This window comes from Silene latifolia, chromosome 6, assembly GCF_048544455.1.
Source record: "Silene latifolia isolate original U9 population chromosome 6, ASM4854445v1, whole genome shotgun sequence".
NCBI classification, from domain to species: domain Eukaryota; kingdom Viridiplantae; phylum Streptophyta; class Magnoliopsida; order Caryophyllales; family Caryophyllaceae; genus Silene; species Silene latifolia.
In genome coordinates this window covers 95,474,897-95,482,133 of record NC_133531.1, presented here as the reverse complement: position 1 = coordinate 95,482,133, position 7,237 = coordinate 95,474,897, and the positions used below count along the sequence as shown (strand labels likewise).

At 42.5% G+C, this 7,237-nt stretch overlaps 1 non-coding gene across 1 annotated transcript; it reads left to right on the top strand.

Moving 5' to 3' along the window:
* Positions 1–241: 241 nt before the first annotated feature.
* LOC141589293 (small nucleolar RNA R71) lies at positions 242–348 on the top strand. The gene has a single exon (XR_012520239.1). It is a non-coding gene; the product is annotated as a small nucleolar RNA R71 (small nucleolar RNA).
* The last annotated feature ends 6,889 nt before the right edge of the window (positions 349–7,237 follow it).

The following is a 7,237-nucleotide window of genomic DNA, read 5'->3' as shown; positions in this document are numbered from 1 at the left end:
ATCAATGTGAGCACTAAGTTGATTACCCAATTGAATAATGGAGTCTACTTCATGCTTCCCTCCTCTAGTTGCCTTGCGAGGTCTACTATATTGTGAGTTATGGACCGCCATTTCCTCAATTTTGTGCCAAGTTTGATTATCGTCAACTTCCGTGAACATTCCATTTGATCCCATGTTGAGAATGTTCCTTGAATCTTCATAAAGACCGTTCCAAAATTGTTGTACCAAGAACCATTCGCTAAGTCAATGATGAGGACATGAGCGACAAATTCCCTTGAATCGCTCCCAAGCTTCATACAAAGATTCTTCATCCCTTTGCTTAAAGCCCGTAATTTGAGCTCTTAGCATGTTAGTCTTTTCCAGTGGATAGAACTTTTTGTAGAAAGCTAGAGCCAATTTCTTCCAAGAATCAATTCCGAGAGTAGCCTTATCAAGGCTCTTCAACCATTGTTTGGCGGTGCCAATTAGAAAAAAAGGAAATAAGACCCATCGAATTTGGTCTTGAGTTACACCGGTTTGTGAGATCGCATCACAATAGTCACAAAAAGCCTCAATATGAGAATGAGGGTCTTCACTAGGCATCCCCCCAAATTGGCTTCTTTCGACTAATTGGATAAACGCGGATTTGGCAATAAAATTTCCGGTTAGATGTTGTGGTGTGGGAGTACCATTAGGTAAATTATCCTCGGTGGGTACGGAATGTGATGAAAACTTAGGCATTGTGGGTTGATTTTGTGTTGGATTTTGTGCTGGGTTCTCCTCACCTTCTTTTGCAAAAGGGTTGATGAACTCAATAGTATTTGGTTGAATAACCTCACTAACACCTCTCAAAGTTCTCCTAGCAAGTCTTCTATTGGTTGTCAAAGTCCTTTCAATTTCACGATCAAAAGGTAACAAGTCACCTTGTGACCTTCTAGACATGCAAAATATCAAAGAACTCGAAAACAATTAGAACAAACCTAGAGGAGTTTTACTTCCCCAAGGTAAAGAAAGACACAACTAATAACAATACAAGAAAATCTAAATCAAGTTAACACCGTGCCCGGCAACGGCGCCATTTTTGGTCGGGATAAATCTTTCGGTAACTTGTCGTTAGGAGCACCTAGACCAAAACACAATTTATAGCTTCACAAACAACTCTACAATTAGTAAAGAGGCAAGTAAAGGTCGGATCCCAAGGGACGGGAATTCAGATGAGATTTCTATTGCAACTAGCGGTGTCTTAGGGGTGTCACAATTGGGGTTTGATGTAGAAGGTCACTAAACTAAATAGCAATGAAAGTAAACAAGCAAGATGAATTAAAAGGGTTGTAAACAATTGATAAAAAGCACTAGGGTGTCATGGGGTCATAGGGGATTCATGGGAATTGATCATACGAACATATTCTCAAGTTACAAGCAAGCAATTATTGTTGTGATGGATCGAGTTGGTTTATATCTTACAATCCTAGGAAAGTTTGGGTCCCGGAGCCGAATCGATTAGATTGTACAACACCTACAAGTCGACTTAGTCTTTCCTACTCAACAACATGCATGGTCTAATGAGACTCGAGTTGGTTTATATCTTACAAATCTCATCGAGTTGGTTTAGTCTTTCCTACTCAACAACATGCATGGGTAAAAAATGCAAGGATTCATAGGCTCACATTTCACCAAACATAACATGTGCATGAGTCGAGATTCACAACAAGCAAGCAAATAAACCATGAAAACATATTAGATTAAGCATGAATCATCCCCCATGTTGGTTTCCCCTAATTACCCATTAACCCTAGCTAGGTGACTACTCACTCATTATCATGTTGAACATGCTAGCAAGGTTGTCAATCATACCAACAAAGTGAAACATGATGAATAAATGAAAGTAATTAACAATAATTAAAAAGGGATTAAGAGAATTATACCTACTAATGATTCCAATAATAAAGCAAAGAATAAAAGAAGTACTTGATGCTTGATTGAGAGGTTGTCAATCTCCCAATAATAACCCAAATAATCTTCAATTACCCAAAATAAAGGATGAACAAGAGAGAGATTAAGGAAATAAAACTTGTATTAAAACTTGATTAATTGTTGATTACAAGATTAAAGAGAGATTTGATTGATATTAACTACACTAGAGATTGCTAAGAAGAACATGCTCTTCTAATTAGACTAATGGGGTATTTATAGTGGAAATTAGGTGGATGCATTAGGGTTAACTAAGGGCTTAAATGACGATTAAGTCCCTACTTAAGGAAACGCCGGTATTTTTGGAAGGATGGGCATCTTTCTTGAAGCTTGAAGAAACGAATTTTGACTGCCTTGGAATCCGTGCGTCTTAGGCACGGGACGGGCGGATTCGGTGGTCTGGGCCCGGGCGTCTTTGGGAGAAGACGGGCGTCTTCTGGATGCTGCTGCCCGGGCGTCTTGTAAGGAAGACGCACGGATTGTGGGTTGGTGGTCGGGCGTCTTCTTGGGAAGACGCACGGATTGTCATACAGCGTGCTTTCTTCTTCTTTTCTTCCCTTTTCCTTCATAAAATCCTTGGGGATTTCCTCGGGGATGCAAGGATCTCTTCTCATCATTGCCCATTTACTATAATTTGTACAAAGGCCTTCTAATCTTGTCTCTCCTTGATGCTTGGTCATTTGAATTCAATCAATTTAGTCTTATTTTGCCATGAAAATGCAAGGTTTATAGTCCTTTCCTACCAAGGGATCAAAACCTCAAAGGATATGCAAAACAAAGAACTAAAGACAATAAATGACCCAAATATGCACTAAAAAGCATGGGAACAAGGCTAATTCGGGGGCTAAATATGCTCTAATTATGGTCACATCACTCCTCTTATTGTTTCTACTCCCCATGGTGTGGGGAACTTTATGCACTGGTGGTATGTTGAGGGGACTGCTTTCATCTGGTGCAACCATGGTCTTCCCAAGATGACGTTGTAGGTGGAGGGGCCGTCTATGACCAGGTACCTGACTTGCTTGTTGACTCCTCCCACATAGGTTAGGATGACTATCTCGCCCAATGAACTGGTTGTTTCTCCACTGAAGCGTACTAGCGGAATAGTCTTCTTCTGTAAATCCTTCTCGCTGAATCCCATGTTTTCTATAGTTTTCAGCATGATTAGGTTGACCGAGCTTCCTGTATCTACCAAGACCTTCCTGACTGTGCAATTGGCCATTGATAAGGTGATAATAAGTGCGTCGTGATGTTCTCGCCCGTCGTTTGTATCTCCTTCATCAAAGCTGACCGCTGATAGGTCACTGTGAGAAATTTTGCAAGAATTGGCTAGCCTATCTCCTTTGGTCTCGGTGGCACGCCTTTTAGCTGCTGAGTATGTTAGCCCGCTTAAGTCTGAGCCGCCTGTTATCACGTTTATGATTTTGGTGCATGTGGGCGGGTCTGCAGGCTTGGCGGAGCCTACCTTATCGTGCTGCTTGCCCCCACATGGTAATAGGTGGCTCAGCATTCCTTGTTCGTACAGGCGCTTGATCTCTCTTCGTAATGTGTAGCAATCCTCAGTGTTGTGCCCAATATCACGGTGGAACTCACACTTCTTCTTGTTATCCTTTCTCCATGCTTGCTCTCCTACTGGTGGGTTGGGCCACCTGACTCCATCTCCCATCTCCCTGAGTGCCTTCAAGATTCCCCCGATACGTGTAGTGAATCCATACTCTGCCAGAGTGGGGAGTTGCTAATTTTCCTCGATTCTGTTGACTCCCCTTCCATATGGTCTGTACCTCTCATCCTTCTTGCTGGTGGTTTGCTTTCTTCCCGATTTCTCCACGGCTGAGGTACTAGAAATACTTGGCGTGCTTAGTAAGCTGGCTCTGGCTAGGATATCTTCCTCCAATCTGATTGCGGCAGCTGCCTTCTCCTGCACTACCTCGAAACTATGGCAGGGATGCATAGTTAGCTGCTTGTATAGGTCGGACTCGTGGTGGAGGCCTCTTCTGAAGGCTTCTACTGCTGTTGAGACATCGCACTCTTGTACTGCTACCTTCTCATTGTTGAACCTAGTATTGTATTCTCCAATGCTCTCTCCTGCCCCAGGGACGATTCTGTACAGATCTCCTACGTGTTTATGTGGTTTTCTGCTGCTTGCGAACTGTTGAGTAAATGCGTTCACCAATTCAGCAAATGTAGATATCGACCTGTTGGGCAGGCTCACAAACCATCGAAGTGCTGGTCATGTTAGGGTGGACCCAAACCCTTTGCACATGCAAGCCTCCTTGACTTGCCCTACAGCTGTTACTGTGATCATTTTCTACTTGTACTGGCTTATATGATCAAAGGGATCTGCTGTGCCGTCGAAGAGAGGCATATTTGGATTTGTGAATCCCTTTGGCATGGCTGTGATGGATATGGTGTCTGTTTTGTGTGGATTTTGCGCAGGGCGAAATCAGGTCAGGGTAGAGTTGTGAAAGGTTAACTACCTCTAGGTAGTCTGTTGGTCAGGTCGTCAGGGTACAATAATAAGCTATAAATGAAATAACAACAATAACAATAAGACAAGTAATTTTGTACGTGGAAAACCCTTGAATGGGAAAAAACCACGGTCACCAAGCCAGGAGAGGATTTCACTATGTTATTTTGGAGAATAATTATATGATTATAACAATCTTTATATTTCTCTAAATATTGTGTATGCTTCTTCTTGCGTATGAATGAGATGCTCTTAATATCTTCAAAGTGTTCTTTATATAAGCTTCCATCTTGAACGGCTGCTTGATCTGGCATTAAAGGCAGATTATTCTCCATTATTTCCAGTAGTAATTGCCAATTATTTCTCTCTTAATTATCGCATTTACTGCATAATCTTCACACTTAATGCTGCGTATATAATCCCTTTATAACACGAGTATATGGTCTAATATCGTCCTGATATTTTGACCGTTGTCCTCTCCATGGCATGGCGCCTATCTTCATGTGCCCTGATAGCCTGACACCTTGACAGCCTGGTAGTCAAGTTCAGGTGAGATACTGATCAGGAAGGTCTGCGGATTTCCAGACCTAACAATTGCGCCTTATCTCCTCATTTGCAGTGTGCCAGGACGAAAAAATGAGGAGATAATTTTATTATTGGTAAGATTACCCAACGGTTAAGTTTTTCTTGATAAATTTCCTGTAACGGCTATTTTACTGCAGTTGCTGACGCGTGTTTATTTAATGCAACTTCCTTAATGATTATCCACTTCCTTTGCGGCTGAAACCCTAATCCTCTTCATTATAAATACCTGTGTGCTTCATTAAGTTGAACTCGCCAACGCAATTTCTTCTCATCTTCTCTCTTCAACAATCTTTTTCTTCAATTTTCTTAATTTCCAATTTCCTGAATATTTAATAAATTCTCCATAATCTTTCAAATAATGGCTGCAAAGAAAAAATCTACCAGGGCAGCGGTTCCTGCAACTTCTCCTCCTCAGAATTCTGAGGAAGTTTACTCTGAGACTTTGCCTGCTTCTTCTGCTGTTCCATCTCCCACAGTAGATAAACCGAGTGATCCCCCATTGGAGATGATTTCAATATCTCATGGTGCTTTTCAATTTAAGCCTACGAAGGCTTTAAATGAGGATCAGTCTCCTGCAAACCGTTTGAAGCCTGAGTTTGAGAAGATTTTGAAGGATAAGGGGATCATCCCTGCTGATGCTGAAGTCTGGATCCCTGAGGATTCTCCTATCAGGGCTGACTGGGCTTGTCCTGGTTGGTTCTGCGTCCATGATTGGGCTTTCAGGGCAGGCTGTAAGCTTCCTTTTTCTCCTCTTATGGTTGAGGTTATTAAGGAGATCAGTGTTCCATCTTATCAGTTAATGCCAATGGTGTGGAAGGTTGTATGTTCCATTGAGAATCTCTGTAAAAAACACAATATCTCTTTTTCTCTTGACGATTTGAAGACTGTTATCTTTGTTAAAACAAACGATCCTGGCCGTATAAGTTTTAAGGTTAGGGCGTCTACTACTCCTCTTCTGAGTAATTTGGACAGTGGCCATGATAAAGGCTGGGCTACTGGGTACATGTTTGTCAGGACCAATTCTGTGGGTCCTGACTTGGCGTATTTGAATCATGAGGCATGCGTTGCTGGTGAGTCTTTTTGGTTTCTTTCTTTGTCCTGCATGTTTTATTTGTTAATAAAAAATAAAAATTATAATAAGTCATACCTCTTATGTGTGCAGTTGATGACTGGGTTACTGAAACTGAGTATCCCACTCCCAATGTTTCTGCTTTCCTTGCTATTCCTCCTTTGGAGAGGTCCTGGCCTCTCTGTTGTGGGGTTGGTCACCTTTCTCGCTGTTTGAAGGCTGACGGTGCTGCCAGGGCGGCTAAACCATCAGGGGCTGCTATTGCCACTACCTCAGGCAGTAAGTCTATCTTAATCTTTCTTTTCTCTTTACTTTTAATTTCCTGATAATGTTTGGTTTATATTATTGATACAGTATTTCGTGTTGCAGCCACCAGGTCGTCTATTCGCCTTGCCAGGTTTGGTATGGCTGACCTCTCAGACAAGCTGGCTAAGATTAAGGAGGAAGGTCCCCAGGGAAGCGGGGATGCTGAGCCTGTTATTGACTTGACTGAACAGTCTGATGCTGTCAGGGTCTCTGCTGCACCTGCTGCCCCTGCTGAAACAAGTTCAGCAGCCCAAAAAAGGAAAATTGAAGATGTTGATGTTTCTGCCCCGGTCAGGGAGGTGAGACCCAGGTTGGATAATATGGAGGCTGCTAGGGTGAAGTTCAGAGATTATGTTGCTTCTAAATCAGATGTTATGGTCACCCTTGACCCTGTTGAGACTGCTACTCAGGCAGTTGCTTCAGTGGATCATTCAGTCAGCCTCTTGGCTGCTGTGAGGGAGGTAGGTTGGCACAATTTCTATGTGTGTTTTGTTTTGGTAGTTTTCTATTGTTGGTATAAATTACTCATATTTTTCTCTGTTTTTGATCAGGGTGCTGCAACATGTCTCCATAATGCCTATCAGGCTACTTCTTTGGTAGCCAGAATTGATATGATGAGATCAGATTATGATAGGCTAAAGTCTGAGCTTGATTTTGCACGAGCTGACCTGGCTGCTAAAGCTGCTGACTTGACAAGGGTGCAGGCTGAGAGGGATGCTGCTAAGACTGAGGCAGTTTCGAGCAAGCGGCTATTGCAGGAGGCCCTGGACAGAAATGAGGAGCTCACCCAAGAGAGGGATGACTTGGAGTTTAAGCTGGATGATGCTTCCCTCTACTTCTATATCAAAGGAAGGGCGGCT